The 19,717-nt window shown below is 43.8% G+C and overlaps 2 long non-coding RNA genes across 2 annotated transcripts; both read right to left on the reverse strand.

Annotated features, from left to right (window-relative positions):
* Positions 1-1,246: 1,246 nt before the first annotated feature.
* LOC129382693 (uncharacterized) lies at positions 1,247-13,371 on the reverse strand. Its single transcript, XR_008610740.1, has 4 exons — positions 10,295-13,371; positions 6,847-8,024; positions 5,711-5,791; positions 1,247-3,412 (listed from the first exon to the last, which is right to left on the reverse strand). It is a non-coding gene; the product is annotated as an uncharacterized lncRNA (long non-coding RNA).
* A 284-nt stretch (positions 13,372-13,655) lies between these two features.
* On the reverse strand, positions 13,656-15,245 carry LOC129382694 (uncharacterized). The gene is made up of 3 exons (XR_008610741.2): positions 14,910-15,245; positions 13,958-14,069; positions 13,656-13,750 (listed from the first exon to the last, which is right to left on the reverse strand). It is a non-coding gene; the product is annotated as an uncharacterized lncRNA (long non-coding RNA).
* Positions 15,246-19,717: the final 4,472 nt, after the last annotated feature.

Below are 19,717 nucleotides of genomic sequence, written 5' to 3' on the forward strand. Positions count from 1 at the left end.
ATCCTTTATTTCTAGAATGCCATTTTCAAGGCATTGAAAACCCTTGAATTTTTAGAAGTACTGGAAAGTCCTTAAACTTGTACACTTGGCTAGACTTAGCAGACATTGCCAAGCGCTTTTTTTCCCTTCTGTGACACTCTTTCGCATGTCACAGAAAATTGTCTCTGGAGGTAATAGAAGGAAAGCGACATCCTTAAAGTTGAAATTACAAAGGAGCTGCAGATGATGATGATGATGATGTGTTGTGTTTAGTGGCGCAAGGGCCAGGTTTGGCCAAAGAGCGCCATGAGGGAGCTGCAGATACCAGTTTTATGCACATGGAACCGGCGACAAATGTGCTTGGAGGAGCAGAAGCAGGAAGCTGAACAGTTGAGGCATTCGAAGAGAAGCCGTGAAGAGTAAATTGAGAGCGACAGACACAATAAAAAGAAATAAGAAATGACTATTGCTTATTTGATGGTGAAAAAAGCTGAGGCAACAGATGACATCACATACACTGTCAAACCAAACAGTATTCAAAAACTGCAAATGTTGCAGGTCCAAGTAGTTAATTGTGCTATTGCAGAAAAACTTTGAGCGCTTTCTTGAAATGCTTCCTTGTGTGCGTTTAGTGGTGGGCGGTGAAAGAAAAATTAGCAGTCTTTCAAATGTTTGAAATCACTGAAATGCGATTTGTTTTGTTTTCTTTAGTTTGCATTAAAGTTAACGGTGTTCTTGAACAAGTTATTGCCTGTCGAAACTACTACACACATTGCACGAGGTCCTTGAAGTTACTGTGTCGGGGCCTCGAAAGTCCTTGAAAACGATTGAATTTTTTTCTTCAATATTGCTACGAACCCAGTAGAACAACTGTCATGGAGTAAAAACCTTGGCTGAACAGGGGCTTATACACAGAGCACAGGAAGACTAGAAATGCAGTAGTAGGCATGGAGGGCCCTGAAAAAAATGTGCCACATCCGCTCGTCTGCCTTATGTTTCTGCAACGACTGTCGCATTTTTAATAGAAGTGCACTTTCTGTTCTACTCCAATAAACGCAACATTACGAACTCCAGTGTGGGGCAGTCCTTCAGCCAATGCAGAACTTTTTCTGTACATCCGAGTCAGCTCTGTCATTTTTCCAGCATTGTAGTACAAGATTTGTTAAACTGGTTTAGCAGAATATGAGCAGTATACTCTTAAATTAGCTGTTTATTTGTATGCACAAGTTCAGGTCCTCAGTTTGGTTGCATGACAAATTTCCATACCTCAATAGATACAAGAAACAATTTTATTACAGTTTAATAAAATCCAAACAGTAATAATCACAACAATATAATGACATACATTTCTTTTGGTACGTATACAGCCCATGTCTTGGCAGTGTATAAATTCAACTATACACCGCAAGTACTGTGTCCTGACCACTATTATTCACATGTGTAAAACCATCACAGCAATTCAACAAATATCACAGTAATTAGTGACATACACTTTGTAACTGCTTTACATGAGCATAATGTATACAAATGCTCCCTGTGTACCTACACATGACTAGTGCCACCCGAGTACTATTACTCACAGGTGTAAAACCAACAAAGCAGTTCTTTAAAAAATATCACAGTGCTTAGTGACGTACATGCTGTAACTCCCTTGTAGAAACTTAATACAAACACGTGAGGACACAGAAAGCTAGCAGTGGGCATACATGGGAATACCACCACCTCAATACTAATTCACAAGTGTAAAACCAACCAAGCAGTTCTTTAAAGAATATCACAATGCTTAGTGACATACATTTTCTAACTAGCTTATATAAGCTTTATACAAACATGAGAACATACACAAAGCTAGCAGTGCACCCGCATAGAAGTGCGGCCATCTGAACACGATTATTTGCAAGTGTAAGCTCAACAGAACAGTTCGTTATAGTGACGCACATTTTGTAACTGCCTTATACAAGCTTAGTGCAAGCACAAGAATGCAGAAAAATATAAATTAAAAACTTGCTCTATGCATACACAAACAGATCAACACAAATGGTAAACACCGCTTTGAAGACAAATGTGACTGTGGCAAAGCGCAGTGCTGTGCCGGTTGAAATTGCCACCCACAAAAGTATTGAGCAATGCTTAAACCACAGGCAATAAAGTGCTGAAAGACTGCGTCTCTAACGTAACTATTTTAATTCAAATTTCTTGAATATAGGGCTCGCTTGCAGATAAGGCATCTGATCCAACTGACCTGATTTTACACCTGCTACATGCATACAATGCACTCAGATATAACTGGTGATAATAATTATAAAAGGCATTTAAAAACTTGATAGTATGATGAAGATGCATGACTAGAAAAGTTCTGTCCCCCTCGTACTTGTTAAAAAGGTGTAAGTACGACACATGTTCTTTTTTTCCTCAATTTTTGCATTAATGAACAGCCGGGAACCTTGAACCGACACAAAAAAAAAAGATACTGCTATGTTAATAGTGTTATGAATAATTTTTTGTGAAAGCTTTTTTACAGACAAGTTGCAATCTCGTTTCTGGAGGTTGAGCTGTATCTTGCAAAATAACTTGAAAAGTGGTCACATGGGAGCATGACACTGTATCATAATGTTAGTTTCAGTTGACTCTCTTGCCCTACAAGTCGCTGCTCACTGTGGCCAGTGATGCAACAGCAGTGTCTGTGTGATTTTCATCACACTTCTGTCCTATGCCATTCTTACCAGAGTTGGCGGCACATAGATACCCAAATTTCGATAGTGTTGCTTTCTCAGGTGGTTGCTTTTGATTTGCTCAATATCAGTTGGCACTTCAGCTGCATCAAACTTCTTTTTTACCTCTTCAACAACAACATCCACAACAATCTTATGACACCTGTGTTGTCCTTCTAGTTGCCTACAAAGACCAGTCAATCTAGCAACAACACTGACAGTCTCTACTATCTTGTAATGGGGGAGAGGTGTGTCCCACCATGTGTTCCACATTGTTGTCACTATGTGGGCTGGCTGGGGAGGCAACAACTGTAATATGTTTGCATTTGCATATATTAAAGTGATGCTTGTACTGTGTTATAACACCTAACTTAGTCTTGCACTTGCTGCACAATAACACTGGCTCACAGTCGTGGTGAAAAGCTTTTGTATGTTGAGCAAATGAGTTGTATCCACTACAAAAAAAGTCAGTGATAGCACACATGTTGCTCTACCAGGCCTGGTGTGGTTCCTTCTGACACTGCTGCTGATGCTGACGCGCTGCTGCTTGCCTCGTACACTGTTGCAGCTGCAGTAGACATGGCAGTCTCTGTATCTATTGCTGCCGTGTCATCTGTCATGGTAACTTCCAAGTGGTATCGGGCTCACTTCTGCAACAGAGATGTTGTTTGCCCCTTGAGGGCTCTCATGATCAGGGCCAATAATTTCGTAGGCATTGTCTCCTGCATCGAAGAACCAATAAGAACAGCATGAATTAATAAACATAGCTCTAAAAAGTACGGACATCAAGACTTAACCACAAGCTTTGCACATAAGTGACCAGGCTTAATGAATAATACTTGCAAGAGGAGTTGCACAATTGTTTGTGTATATTACAGTAAAGCCTCATCAGAAGATATTCAAGAGGCACGGGAAACATGTCTCTCGAAACCAAAAATTTTGAGACACTGAGGAGCCAGACTAGATCACTTTATTATGCATCATCACTAAAGTATGTTTTGATATATCTGAAGGAATAAATGCTCAGGGTGGCTTAAAGGGCCCCTAAACCACTTCTCGACATTTTTTGAACATTTCAAGTAAACACGCGCATCGAAATCAGAATGCCGTCACGATCGACGAAGCCAAATGCCAGAGTGCGTAGCACTGCCGGAGCACCACAATATGAAGAAAATGACCCCGTGCGCCTCTCTGGACCTATCCTGCACCCCCCAGTTTGTCCTGACGTCACCAGGCTGTCTCTGATGATGTCACCAGTTTCCGGTGCTGTCGATTGGTCGAACGAAAGTGTACGACTGCCAGCAAGGCCTGCAAGCAAATACACTCTTTCCTCGTCGCGTTGCGCGCGATGCCATTGTGGGCAGCCAATGGGGGCAAAGAACAGAAACGCCAACAGAAGGGTCTCCCTATGAGGCTCTTCAACACGAGTCACCATACAGTTCCGTTGTATTAGCGCCACCCCTCGCAGGACGACGGGCCAGCGCGGCAGCAACAGAGCTCGTTGATGTTGGCCTGTCCCGTAACATTTGGAGGTGTACTAGGCAAGGAAAAGACGATACTGTCCATATGGCGTGTACCAGATGAAAGAGTAAAATGAGTGGGGACTACTTTTCGATAATCAAACACGCGTAGCTCCACTATTACTGCACCGTATTGAAAAATTCTCGTGGCTACCTGTTCATTGCCTTATTGTGTAGAACTGCAACACCGCAACTAAATTTCAACCTCGGTGGTTTAGGGGCCCTTTAAAGAAGACATTCACAGCTTTTTAGTGACTAGATTGTGTTAGCTTCCTTCCCAACTTCTGTAATTTAAACACTTCACTTTGCAAGCCTTGTTGCTCGCAGTACCTTTGAGGTGCTCTTAGACGCTCGTCAGCTTCAACTGCCGACACTTTCTGCCCTGCACTGTGCTCGTTGCCCTCCTTTTGTGGTTCATGCTAAAAGAGACATGCGCGATTGACTTGTGTAAGGATTGCGTGATCTTTACGCCCTTCGGAGCACACAAGGTGCACAAAGTGAATGTGTCTGGGTTGTGTCCCTTCGAAGTAGTGAATACTTAAAAAGTCATCCTTAGTCACAAAGGTGTCTCTTGTATACAGTATTGTTAACGTGGCAAACATCGGAAAACCAACCAAACCATTTTCAGATGTCTCTTACAACCAAGTGCATCTTGTAATGAGATTCTACTGTACTGAATATTTTTCAACTATGGATCATCTGCATGTACATATAGTCACAAAGACATGTTGTGTGGAATGGCGAATCGGGAAACAGTTCGTACTCTTACTTTTTGTCCCTAACATAAGCAGCTGATAACAATATGATAAAAAAGCAGGCAATGAGGCTAGAATGGAACATAATCCTTCAGCTCTAAACAGTTTTTTGGGCCCACATCATTTCCTCATATGACATAAGGAAACAACTTGATTGCAGTAATGGCTGCATGTGATCTGAGTTGATTGAAACAAACTATACGTAAGGTTGTCCTGTATGTAATTTTATCAGAGTGCTTTTTAGATGTCCTGCTGGTGATCCTAGCTGCGCGATGCTTCTCATGCTTGTTGGCACGATTCCTTTTTTTCCACTCCACTTTTTTTTCAGATTTTCTCCCCTTTCCCTTCCCCCTTGTGTAAAATAGCACACTTGAAGTATCAAATCTGTTGAACTAACGTGTGTATCAAACCTGTTAACATGTGTGCTTCTCTGTGATCTGTGTTGTATTTTTGCGCTGCACAATTCAATTCAAGATGAAACGTCCCTGCCTTTAGTTTAATTGTGTGTGTGTGTGTGTGTATGTCTCTCTCATGTTTTGAAATATATGTACATTCAGGAGTGCCTGCATGCCCTTCTCTCCTGCTCCAGTGACGAAAAGGAGAGCCTGTTTATGCACCATAGTAAAAAATTCAAAGGTTTTCGCTGTGCCCATTACATCCCTCATCATATGGATCTGTCACAATACAGAGTAGCAGTGGTCCATAATACTAGCCCATCCCAACATAATTATAAATTAACACATACCGACATGCTGCGAAACAGCTGTTGCAAAGCCGCTGGTGAAGGCAATTTCCGCAGCACTGCAGTGGTACAGCCGAGTTCCACCTGTATAGTGACAAATCCATATGCGTGTTAGCAACTCAGTAGTTGCTGATGGTTTCATAAGCTTTACACTACACAATAAAGTAATCTAGACAACTTTGTTGGAACAAATGCACATAATTAGGACACCACTTAAACACTAACACGATTAATTGCCCCCAATCTCTCACTCACTAAGGGATAATACTACTGAAACATCGGTGGAGAGCTCAGATTAACACAGCCCATAAAGGACAAGCGTTCTTTCAGGAAAACAGCTATAACAGCGGTTAGTTTTCTTGATCATTTTATGTGGTAGCTTTGATTTAAATGTCATGCAGTACTATAAAAAACGAAGTGCCGCATTTCTAGCAGCAGAAGGCGTCGTCAGGCTCATGGTACAACACATTTTTGCACTGTTTGTCAGTGAGCCGACACATACAAAGAAAACCGAATTCACACATACATATACAGTGTCAAGTGCACTTCTCCTTCTGAAAACGCAGCCACCAGTTCCAATGTTGCTGAAAGGAAAGGTTATATAAAGTGCGAGACTGCATGGAACTGCCACTTATGACTGTAAATGTATGGTCTGCTGATTGCAGAGATAGTCACATGCTATTCCTAGTCTCTTTTAGAAGCATTACTAAAGAATAAATTAAAATCTATTCATAAGTCACGAATTTCATGCATCCACAGTTTGGCTAAATAACCTGTGAGAAAAAGACATGTTTACCTGGAATAGCAACCTTTTTTCCTGCTGCAAAACTTTCCTTCGAATTAATGAAATAACTTTACAGCGTCATAATGCATTTCTCGCAACTACTTGCCGGCAGTGGCGAGTTAGTGTTTATATCCGACTCATTGGGCGACAATACTGCCAAACACAAATGCTTCACGGACACGAGAACACGTCCCACGCAGAGAATAGCAACCATATATGCCTCTGTGAGACATGATTGCACCTTTGTGGTCAAAATGTACATTAGAACGACATCACCATCTCATTAAAAAAAAAAGCCTCCGTACAAGGCAGCCGCCAACTGCATAATGTGAAATTGCAACTGATGTCCACTTACTGGTGGCCTGTGTTTGAGTCACTTTTGGCAGTTGACTGGGTGCTGAGAAATGCACGTCCTGGGTTGTCCCTGCAAAACATACAGGGTTATGTCAAATGTTGAAAATATATATATGCCGGCATTTCATCAGGCGCAAAACAAACGACTAAACTAATAAACAACTGTAATGTAAACAGAGTACACATCATAAGATAGGCTGTCAACTGTTAATGCATTACGCAAAAACCTAATGCATAGGAAAGACTATATGTATACACACGAAGCTGACACACAATTTAATTCGCTCTAGGTTTTTCCGTGCAGTATATTCAAATTATTATGTCTCGTGGTTAGAGCAAAATTAGTGTAAATTACGAACTAAATTATCTACCCTGGAAACTTTTCTTCAATATGCACCTGTGCGCGCTTCGAACGAGTAGCGTTGTAAAATTTATGTACATGGCATTTAACTTAGTTGCTGAGCACGGACTTCCTTTGCCCTGTGTCGTGTACAGTGAGCTACATATATCTGCCCCCCCCCCCTTTCTTTTGTACTAGCCATACTGCGTGCCACTGCACCTATACGCACGTCAATAAACCTCACGACACAGAAATAAAAAAAGCGCCAATCACCCATGCCTGCATGTTGTAGTGGGCCTAACCTAACCAAGCATGGGCTGTTGCTTTTTGTAGTAAACACAGGCACCGTGCTCATTGCAAGTATGTATCATGTCGCTAAGCAAATATGCAATTTCATTGTACCACTATTTTTTTATCACATGGATATATGTGTTGAGAGGCAAGACAAAAAGCAGTCACTTCTCAGAACTAATCAGCTTTCTTAAAACGCATTTTTAACTTTTCAATGACACTTGCTGCTATGTGTTTGTCTCCAGAGAGCATACTTGATTTGACTTTCCAATCAGAGACATTACATAAATATACCATGTTAAGATGACTGCCTGGAGCACGTGAGAATTTTCATCTTTGTGTAACATACTGTATCTTGATTTTGTTGACATTTGGTCAAATGGTACACCCAATATACCCACATACTAGTGTTCTTGTCCAAATAACATGCCAATGTATTTTGATTTTTTGGCATTGGCTCCTCTGCACTACGTGAAGTCGCGCTGCACTGGCTCTTTCACATCCTCGTGTCCTTGCAGCTGCCTTCTTGCGTTATATAAAGCGGGTGCCTGAAAAATATCGTATGCAAAAGTCAACACAAGGGCATGGTGCAAAACAACATCAAGACAGTCAAGGCCATGGCAATAAAAAAGTCTTAGCTCTTAGTCTTCCTAGTGAAATGCATGCAAAACATCCAAATGACTGCAACAGTCAACTGCTAAACTAACTTCAATTTTTAGATTTAAGCAAAAAAACAAATAAACCACAGTTCATACTTGTTTTTCATGAATGTTAGAATACTCCTGCTAATGAATAGAATATTGGTCATTTTCAGACGTCATAGATCTGTCGTGAGTCTGGTGTATCGCAAACACCACTTGTGACACATCCTAAGCACGTGCCCAGTGTGCCCCCCCCCCCCCGCACCATCCCTGGTTGTGCCACTGCTGAAGCCATAATTTGAGGATTATAGCTGCAAACATGATGCTCAGTAGGGATGAAAATATTGTCCTTCAGCTCAATGGATATATGGATTTGCCTATAAAAAAGGGCAACAAGGCTTGTTGTGGCAAGCTTACCCACATTTCAATACTAACAAGTTCACTGCGGCCTGCATCTAAGCTTACTAAAAGGCATGAACTTATTTTCATGCATGAGGTGCGCAGTGGAGTTCATTTTTGACAGACCCGACTACTGCTGCAGTTTGAAATCTAGCATTTTAGATTCTTGTAGGCATGTAAAAGTTGCAGTTAAACCGCAGTTATTAGTTTATTACACCAACCTATTGTTCTGTGTACGACAGACTGGTAACACGGAATTAAAGCAACATTTTATTTTGATATTTTTTCTCTACTAAAAATATTCAAGCGATAAACACATCTTGATCTGCCATGCTATAGCAAAATGCACACATTACGCTTGTAACCCCCAGAGGAAGGCTGATTTAGCTGTTCATATGACATAACTCTGACACGCCAACTCATATTAGCAAATGCACAGGCATGTCCAAAACAATAAGCGTATGCAAAGCGCCCCCGCAATTGTAATTCCACACAGCAGCCGTTATATTCGTGCCGATGCGTAACTAGCTGCTCGACAATTCACCGAGTTCGTAGACATAAGCATCCTTTCAGTTTCGCACCGTGCACAAAAACCTCAACAGGAGACAAAACCAGACCTATAATCACACCATTTCAACATGAGCAAAAACAGTTCAGTCTTAGGGATAAACACTGTGAGAGCGATTTAGTGCGCGACGGCGACGAGCGACGGCTTCGAGCGACAAAACGGGCCGTCGCTTGAACAGATGGCTCGGTTCTGGAAATCTAGAAAGCGTCGCTCGTCGCCCAGAAGTGCTATGAGCGACTAGCCAATAGCGCGAAGCCGGAACTGGATGTACGTACATACATCGCTCAAATACTACCGATTGTCGCGCGGAACGAGCAAATGATTCAATTTTTACACGTGCAAGGATAAGAACGTACTGCAAGCCCTCCGGAAATATTTTATGCTACTTTTTATAGTAAAATACATCAACGTAAATTACTAAAGCACGCGTCACGCGTGACTGCAGCCCTCATGCCGGCAACACCGGGGAGGCGTCGCTCAAAATCGTCGCTCGCACGGAGTACGACTTGTAGGCGACGAGCGAACGCGACAGCCATCTCCGTCGCGTCGCTTGTAGCTGCCGCGCGCAAGATCGCTTATATGGGGTTTATACTTTTTTCAGCATAAAACATGGATTCCTCATGCGTTTTCAGTAAGTTCAAGATAACGCGCCCAACTGACCTCTTGCAGCATGCAGCTGAATGCCGGCGGCAAAGTTTCTAACTAGCACTGGTGCTGCACGTAACTTCAGTGGTCGCAGATTCCCCCTGCGCGAGACACCGTCAAGCGCGCGGTTTATTTATAAAAAAAAGCATGCTGCCAGCAAAATGACGCCTTCTATTATGTGATTCCTTAGTTCAACAGCGTTCCGTACACAGTAGACTGCCAAACTGAATAAATTCAAACACACAAAACGCACGCTAATCACGCTCCGCATAGGCTCGGAATCACGGGCTGGTGAACTAACCATTTTAAGCGTCCTCTCGCCTCGCGTCTTATTGATCATACCATAGTTCTGGCAGCGTTTGCGATTTTTAAAGCTCTTACGGACAACGGCAAAGTGATAAAATCGCATGCAGTTATCGCGACGACTGGCTTTTTCGATTGACATCGAGAGACACAGCGCGTATGCCTAGTCCTTTGTCAATCGCGTCGGCTAAGCGCAGCGACGACTTCCTGGCGATAGCATGACATATACGGACAATGTGCACCTAAGTTAGAATTCACTTACCGTGGAGGATTTGCTGTTATATCCAAGGCATGACGAACGACTGTCGTGTTTTCGTGGCGACGCGAGATGGCTGATATACGATCTGCCTTGGCTGGCCCATAGAATAAAGAACAACTTTAGAGAAGGGAAACTGTACCTTCCGCAGTGGTTCGAAAATAAGCAGCGGCAGCGCATGGAACTTACCTAGGTGGACGCCAGATGACGCTGCTAAAACAGGAAGCGGAACTGCGCATTTTTTTTTTTTAGAGCATCATTCAATATGGCCGCTTTTTGCCGGTCGTGTACGCTTGTATCCGCTCGTACGCGCCGTACTCGCCTCGGCTGCCGCGTAGCCGGTGCGTTCTAATTGCCAGGAGAGCAAAGAGCCTCTACTGACGCCCATACAAACAAGCCACAAGTGAGTGAACAGAACGTGCGACTTTATTGGCAGAAGACAAGCAGTGTATGTATGTACATTCTCGTGCAATAGCAGAAATAAAATTTGTATGTCGAGATACACTGGAATCTTTGACGCGAGCTCGTAAACGGCTCACCGTCGTCGCCACACATGGCGGTCTAGTAACGAGCGAAAACCAGCGGCTCATGCAGATTGGTCAGTGTCCCGCCTGTTTGCAGCGGCAGTCGCCGTTAAAGATGAGCAACTAACACTGCGAAACAATCGGGTGAACCAGGCATCTGCTGCCACAGCCAACACAGCGACATGGACTAACCGGCATTTTAGCCTTAACTCCTTTCCAACCTGCACGTTACTTTTCTTTCGGGGGCCGCTAATGTGTGGCTCGCACTTGGTGTCCCACATTGTCTCAATATGGACAAGTCGCTTTCGTGGGCATCACCTTCATCAGCCACTTTTGCGGGCCTTTGCACCCAACTTCACACACGTCGGACCATGTAAGCACGTATGCCGGTCTCCGTTCGTGCTTAATCGCGGCCGAGAAAGGCAACAGGCACAATTTGACCATGGCTGCAGCAGGAAAGGCTGAACGTGAACGGGGAGCACGAATCACGGTGTGTAAATTGGGAGTCTATGTCGCTGTGCAGATTGCAGGAGCAAATGCTTACTTCGAGAAACTGCTTTCCAGTGCAACTGACCAGGCCGCTACATCCGATAAGCATAACATGGCGACCGTAACCAAATGAGATAACAGCAAAAATAAACGGCAATCATTCACCACATAGTGTTCAGAGAATACGTTATACATTGGCTACAAACCATACGGCAACAGTGAGCATTCACATACACGGGTCTCTTAGGATACATTCAGCTGCCTACTTACAGGCATAATGCTTGCCTTCGTCGCATGTGGTGGTCTGGTAACGAACGACGAACAGCAGTACAAACAGATTGGACAGAGCGTCGCACCTGTTTGAACCGACAGTTGCCGTTGAAGATGAGCAACTTCCATTGCGAAGCAATCAGGTGATGCAGGCATCTGCTGCCACAACCAACACAGCGAAATGGACTATCCGGCATTTTAGCGTTAACTCCTTTCCAACCTGCATCTTTCTTTTCTGTCGAGGGCCACTAATGTGTGGCTCACATTTGGTGTCCCACTTTGTCTCAATATGGACAAGTCGCTTTCGTGGGCATCACCTTCGGCAGCCATTTATGCGGGCCTTTCTACCCATGCGGCTATGAACTTCAAACACGTTGGACCATGTAAGCACGTATGCTTGTCTCCATTCGTGCTTAATTGCGACTGAGAAAGGCCGCAGGCACAATTTGCACATGGCTGCAGCAGGAAAGGCTGAACGGGGAGCACGAATCACGGTGTGTAAATTGGGAGTCTATGTCGCTGTGCAGATTGCAGGAGCAAATGCTTACTTCGAGAAACTGCTTTCCAGTGCAACTGACCAGGCCGCTACATCCGATAAGCATAACATGGCGACCGTAACCAAGTGAGATAACAGCAAAAATAAACGGCAATCATTCACCACATAGTGTTCAGAGAATACGTTATACATTGGCTACAAACCATACGGCAACAGTGAGCATTCACATACACGGGTCTCTTAGGATACATTCAGCTGCCTACTTACAGGCATAATGCTTGCCTTCGTCGCATGTGGTGGTCTGGTAACGAACGACGAACAGCAGTACAAACAGATTGGACAGAGCGTCGCACCTGTTTGAACCGACAGTTGCCGTTGAAGATGAGCAACTTCCATTGCGAAGCAATCAAGTGATGCAGGCATCTGCTGCCACAACCAACACAGCGAAATGGACTATCCGGCATTTTAGCGTTAACTCCTTTCCAACCTGCATGTTTCTTTTCTGTCGAGGGCCACTAATGTGTGGCTCACATTTGGTGTCCCACTTTGTCTCAATATGGACAAGTCGCTTTCGTGGGCATCACCTTCGGCAGCCATTTATGCGGGCCTTTCCACCCATGCGGCTATGAACTTCAAACACGTTGGACCATGTAAGCACGTATGCTTGTCTCCGTTCGCGCTTAATTGCGAGTGAGAAAGGCCGCAGGCACAATTTGCACATGGCTGCAGCAGGAAAGGCTGAACGGGGAGCACGAATCATGGTGTGTAAATTGGGAGTCTATGTCGCTGTGCGGACTGCAGGAGCAAATGCTTACCTCGAGAGACTGCTTACCAATGTAACTGAGCAGGCCCCCACATCCGAGAAATGTAACACGGCGACCACAACCAAGTGGGGCAGCAAAACCAGATTCTGCAATCTATCATTCAGTGTAGCTTGCGCAAAGACCCAGGCTATCGAGGAAGAAGAGCAACCATCAACGAGACTAGGAATATGGAAAATGAGAAAGCTTGCATTCAAGAGAGAAGCCACCCTGCTCTGCAAGCATTGAAGGCCAAAAACATCAAGAAAAGTAAAATGGTGCATAGCAAACAGTGCGTAGGTTAATGCAAGAAACATGTCGATGTTGCATCAGCTATTTCAGGAGAGGAATTGTGCATGACAACATGCACTAAAAGGTACTGCTACAGATATGTTATGCTACTAGACAGTGACTGGTATTAAGTATCAGCGAAGAATCGGTTGACCTTTATGTTTGGATGAGGATGAATGATCTCTAACGAGAATGGGCAATGAAAAAGCTTGCATTTATAAAAGAAAAATTACACTTGGCACAAATGGAATTGACATGGCCAGGAAGCTGATTAAGGGCAAACTGATGGAACTCTTTTGGCCAGCGTCGTCCGTGCTTGATCAGAAGTTGCAGGCGCATCTGAAGACGAAGAATTTCCATAAAGTCCTTTTTGAGTTACCTGGATGACTAAGCCAATTTGTCCGCGCTGGTGGAATGGTGGCTGAAGCTCTTTTCAGTCTTGACACAGTGCTCTGCAGACTTGATATCTCATGTAAATTCTTCTGCATGCGCTTTGTTCGTGGTGTAAAAGCCTTGCAAATTCAGCTCCAGCCCCTTTCTGTTGGTGTGGATAGGAGCTCCTGTGATGACCAAGGTATGCTTGGCATGGACTCTGTTGGGGCAGAACGGTGACACATGAGATACAGCACAGATTAGCCAAACTCATGTGTGTTTTCTTTTATGTTCGAACCAATTATACTGAACCATAAACATGAGCAAACATTCATTTCTGCTGCAAACAAATGGCATGTATCTCAAGACTAGCAAGACAATACAGCATATATCAAGCATATTTATTTCTGAACCACATGTTGTTTACCTTGTAGTAGCAGCCAATGTCCACACAATGGCCTTGTTGTAGCAGGCAGCAGCTTCTGTTTAGTGTGTGGAGTGTGTTGCTTTATACTGGTGCCATCCTCATTACTGCATGTCTGGAACAGAAATTTTGACTGAATCAGAAATTGAAAAAAGCACAATTTTGCAATATGAAATGCAAGAAGGTGTGACATATATATTGTAATGGTTTGCGACTACAGAACACATGCAAATATACCCTGTCTGTTCTAGGGCGCTTAAGCAGCACGTTAAATAAATATTGCTGTTGTCCATAAATTTATGCCTGCCTAACTATACAATGCATGTGAACAGTTTAAGTATTATTAATATCACAAATGAGAACATTTGTGCGTTCATTTATACACTGGAAGAGATCACACTGCTGGTTCCACAAGCAAATACATGAAAGTCATGAAGCTATTAAAACTGATGCATTATTTTTCTGCACGAACGTGATGCACTGCTGCACTACTGCAAAAATAAATGCCCTACGGTAAACCAAACTGAACAGCAAGAACATTTGGAACCAACAAGTACGAAATATGAGTGAATTATCACGCTTGCAACTGTTTAATACATTAAATTCTGTACTTTCACATCATTTTACCAAAGGATTATTCGATTTTGTGGACGAAAAAAGTTGCCGGCGGACTCGAAAATAAGTTTTATATGTATATTGTTAAGGCTACCCAGTCACCTATGGCCACGGCTACAATAAGATGAAAAATGAGGCGCGCGTTCCGATATCGCTCTTTCTTTCCCAATTGTGTGTGTATAACGACAGCCTCGCCAGTAACGGTTTATTTAGGAAACAGCAACGGAGGATCCCGACTGCCATATGTTGCGCAGGATCTAGTTCGTTAACTTGTCTCCGCCTGTAAGTTAATGAGACGAATATTATATAACGATTCAAGCAGCGGTGTTAAACGACTCACCGTTATTACCGTTGTCAGCCGCACCAGAATCCAGCTCCCGTTTCGATGCAGACGTGTTCCGAATGGCTCACGACCGATACCCAACTTTCGGGCTTACATGTCCGCTTGCAAACACGTCACTTCACCCCAGGTTAAATAACGCGTGACATCGAAGCGCAATAAACTAGTTTTAGCGAAAAAGAAGCAACCAGTCTGAGCGCACGAACGAATGAATCCGTGCCGCCATGTACTCGAAAATACCGGTAAAAATTTTAAATCCAGGCCAGAGGTCACGTGAAAGATCGATGATGCTGAACGCTATTTGCGTTTATAATGACAAAGAAACAATAAACTTACTTACAAAGAATACAATATCAAATTATCAATGATAATTTCGCCCTTTTTTTCATGTAATAAACGTGCTTCGGTAATTGTAGGAGAAAGTTTGCAAAAAAAATTGCACTTATTACGGCGCCTCCAGCGGAAAATGTTCAAACTAACGTAAGCATCCCGAAGTGATATTACTATGCTGGTTTTGTTAGCAGCAGCGCGTGGTCGATTTTTTCGCCCTCTGTGGCCATTTGTTGAACTTGAGAGTGTGCGGGGCCTGGCTGGCCTTTGCTGCTGCTGCGCAGCTCGGCGGACGGATCTACTTTCTCCAGTGCTGTGTTGTTCCGCGATCTTGAGCGCGCGCGGCGGAGCCACTCCGAGTGAAAAATTAGAGCGCTCGCTACGCGTTCCTTTGAACTGCGGCGGCCTGTTCTCTTAGAAGCAAAACGATGTGTTCTTTGCTCAGCGTGCATGAATGATACATTGCCATGTTCGGGGCCAGCCACCTACAGTTGAAGCAGAAGATTACGCTACGTTTTGTTTTCTATTGCCGCAAAAGTCTCTCTTTTCTATTGCCGCAAGAGTCTTTTCACTCTCTCTCTCTCTGAAGGGGAGAGTGAAAAGCACATTTCACTCTCTCCTTGGTGACAGAGTGAACAATGCATTTCACTCTCCTCGACATTTTGCGAGAGTAAAACGACGCTTTGAAGAGTGAACCGGCAGCTTCACTCCTGCGATACCCTTCCTAGTTTTTAGAGTGTATGAATTCCGCGAAGGCCCTAGCACTGAGCACGCATTTCTCTCTGAGAAATAATACATTTTCCCAATTGGAAGATAGAAATAATGCACACAGAATTTTCGTAGAGCTGCCAAAATCTTTTGACGATATGATTTCGAACGTTTTCTTAAGCCAACTTTAACGATGTGGTAAAGGCGGGGAAGGCTCACCTCTAAAACGTTATTACCAGGAAGAACACACGGAAACACTTTCAATTACTGAATCACTTTCCGACTCTCTTCATTTATCATCAACGAAGCTCTGTAGGACCGTTTTTATTCACTGTAATTATTTAATATTAACATTATAGTGAGTAAATACAACGTTGAAATTCGTTATATACGCCGACGATACTAGTACGAATTCTTAACAGGCAAATGAGTTCACAATGTAATTGATGCAGTTATCTCACTCTAAGAAAATTACGTGAGTGATCTCATTGCAATAGTCTTCGAAGTAATGTTGGCAACACCTTCTTCTAAGAAGCTTATTTTATTATAGAGTGTTATATTCTTATTTTAGAGTTGAGAATTTTGAGGTCTGGGCAACGATGATGCATGAATATTAGCATAAGATAAATCAGTTGCAAAAACAATGCCTTCAGACAGTTGAAGACGTATGTCTGCATTAATAAATGAACAGCCTATTGATCAAACATAATGTATTCCCTGGGACACACATATTTGATTATATTTTTGTACAACATTTAAGACGGAATCATTTGTTGACAACGCTTAGCTATTTACAAAAACAAGTACGTTACAAATGATAAGGCACGTACGTAGCACGAAACTATCATGAATGAGAACGTTATAGACAATTTAATGTTTACAAACAATACGTAATATGCACACCAAGAATAATATTATGTTAAACTATAAAACATACATATAGAAAACCTGACATCAAGGGAACTTTGAAGGGAAAGCGCTTTTGCATGTCGACTAGTCGCGCCGACTAGTGCGGTATCCCCGTCTCAAAGGGAGAGGGTGCGGCTGTTATTAGGTCCGTTCGATTTCCTGAAACATAACCAGTTCATGGCGGTTCACGAGAACTTCCGAAATTGCACAACTCGGTTTCTTCAGTGCTATCACAGCGCGACACTCGAAACGAATGTCGAGGTGCGGACGCGGTGCAGATGTGGTGCAGTCGTTTTGTTGTTTTTCCGACCCCAGTGGACGGAGTGCATAAGTTTCGGAAGTCGTGAACTGCTGTTATGAGGACGCACGCAAGATAGCTTATAACAGCGTCTGCGCATGTGTGCTGCGTCGTCTGCTGCGCCGCTGTTTCGCACCTGTACGTCTGCACCAAGTCGGCACCGACAGAAGAGAGGGTGAAGCAAAATCATGAACCAAACCTGCAACTTTCCTTCAACTTTTGAAACAAACGGCGTGGTTCAGAGGTCACAACGGCTACACCGCTGAAACAAATGGCAGTGTGCAGCACCTTGTGATTAACTGGTCCATGTGGATGAGGCGGATCGAACGTACCGACTGTTTCGGACGTAGCCTCTTTATGCCTGCTTTTGCCCTCTCTTCAAAACTGAAAGAGGGAACATTTGTTTCTCGAAAATATTCCTAACAGAGGTCATCTTTTACGGCGATCTTGGTGTCCTTCGTGTATCTGGAAACGAAATCTGCCGTCACCTCCGAATTTCAAGGTCGCCTTATCTCTCCTCGATGCCACCATGATCACACATGCTATTGCATTGCAGCTCAATGACTAAATTTTTCCTTTCTCTCTTTCCGCGTGGAATCACAATATATGCAATATAAACATTGCGGCGAACTCGTTGTCTAGTATCTGCAAAAGTTACATGGCGGAATTGTGCGTCGAACATTGATTGACGCATAGCTGCCACTGAAGGTGGCCACCGGCTGCCCTTCTTGTTTTCGTCAGGTCAGGATACTGCGCATGAAACTGGGGTACGGTGGCACAACCAGACATGAAGGGGGCAGGGGTGTATCGCGAACACGGCCTGCCCATTTGCGTAAGCCAACACTCAAGTGATGCTTTGTAGATGGATTTGTCTGATATGCTCGCCTGTGACTTCCGTTGTTTTGGTGGCTTTGTTCATTTCGCCTTGTCTGCCTTTAGTGGACAAAATCTTTAAGGAGATCTATTCTTCCCTAAACGCATGAAGACTCGGAAAAATAAGTAACCTAAATTAAATTATATTCTGCGGGTTTCGCGTGCCAAAACAACCATAATTATGTGCCACGCCGTAGTAGGAGACCCCGCAATAATTTCAACCACCTAAGGTTCTTTCACATGCCGCCAATGCACGTTAAATGCCGCAATTTTATACCGCTCCATCAGGCCTAGCACATACATAACTCTGAGAACTCTTATCATGTCTGCTAGTTGCAGTGATTCCGGCAATCGAGGCGTCTGTGGTCCAGTCGAAACGCGTCAAGATTGCTGAAGCGACTCGGCGCCGCTGGCTTACCTCAATAAACTGCTTAAAGATGTTTTATTCCGCCTCTCGATGCCTGCGCCCGTGGCGAATCATGATTACAATTTTGGGCTTCTGTACTAGCCGTCCTCCGATCCAATGCTGTCGTCACACAATCTTATTGATGTTTACTTATTTAATTACAGAAACGCAATATTCATTGTAAATGATCAGCTTCCGAAGTCACAAAGCGTTTCAAACCTTAAGGACCGAGTTTAGGGACATTTATGTACTAAGACCCGTTCTGGGTTACAAGGCTGAACATTCCGGTCAAACTCCACCGTATTGTCAAATTCTATAACTGCATTTTTTGAAAGTTAAGCAGACGAACCATAGCAGGCATCTTGGCCAATCAGAGCTAACCAGAGCGGAAATTCAACAAGAGGGCAGAATTCGAGAAGGTCTTGCGAGAACTTCGGGCTAAATGGCCCGGTTTCTACATAATCTGGCGCCAGAGTCCCTTGTGGTAACTTCAGATTGTTGATTTTGCACGTAAAATTCCAGAATTCAATTTGATTGTTCTTGCGATTATCGTACAAAACTCTGGCCACAGCAGGGCGTACCCTTTCAGAATCCTTTTAAAAAACTTCGTCCCCATTCAGACGCAGCGCCCTCTAAAATATATTCAGACTTGCTCACCCCTCCTGCTGTGGCCCCTGACGCCTGACGTCACAGTTTTGACCAACACCTCGCGTATCGCGGACGTGTCCCCAGGTATGCCCACGCCGTTCGAAAGACGCCTATCGCTAAGCCTGCCCAGCCCCTGAAGCATCGTGCTGGCGTTTCTGTTGGCGACCGGGAAGGAAGTGTTTTCTGCATCCCTGAACTGCTGCGTCACGATGTGAAGTTTTGTGTTCGCGGAGTGATCCCGTTAGTGTGCGCCTACAAACTCTCGCAGTGGGGCGACGCCACGTGCCATACTGTCCCGGCCACTATGACAAGGGACCGAAGGTTCGAGTGCTCTCGTCCCCAAAGGCCGGACCAAAGAGTGACGTGGGGGGGCTTCCCTTCGTGGAGATGACATCGATATTGGCGTTCTCGCCTTGATCCGAAGGTATGTGTACGTCTTCGCAGTTAAGTCGTTGCAGTTAGGTCGTTCTAGAAAGCATCGCGTCCAACATGTGCTCGGTTCTTGCTATAAAACACTGATTTCGTATATGATTTGGACTTACTATATCGTAAGTCTTGATAGTGCCTAGTTGGTTTATTTCTGCTTTGAATCCTTCGCTTTTTACCCACCGTGGTTGCTCAGTGGCTATGGTGTTA

Source organism: Dermacentor andersoni, chromosome 6 (genome assembly GCF_023375885.2).
Source record: "Dermacentor andersoni chromosome 6, qqDerAnde1_hic_scaffold, whole genome shotgun sequence".
Lineage (NCBI taxonomy): Eukaryota > Metazoa > Arthropoda > Arachnida > Ixodida > Ixodidae > Dermacentor > Dermacentor andersoni.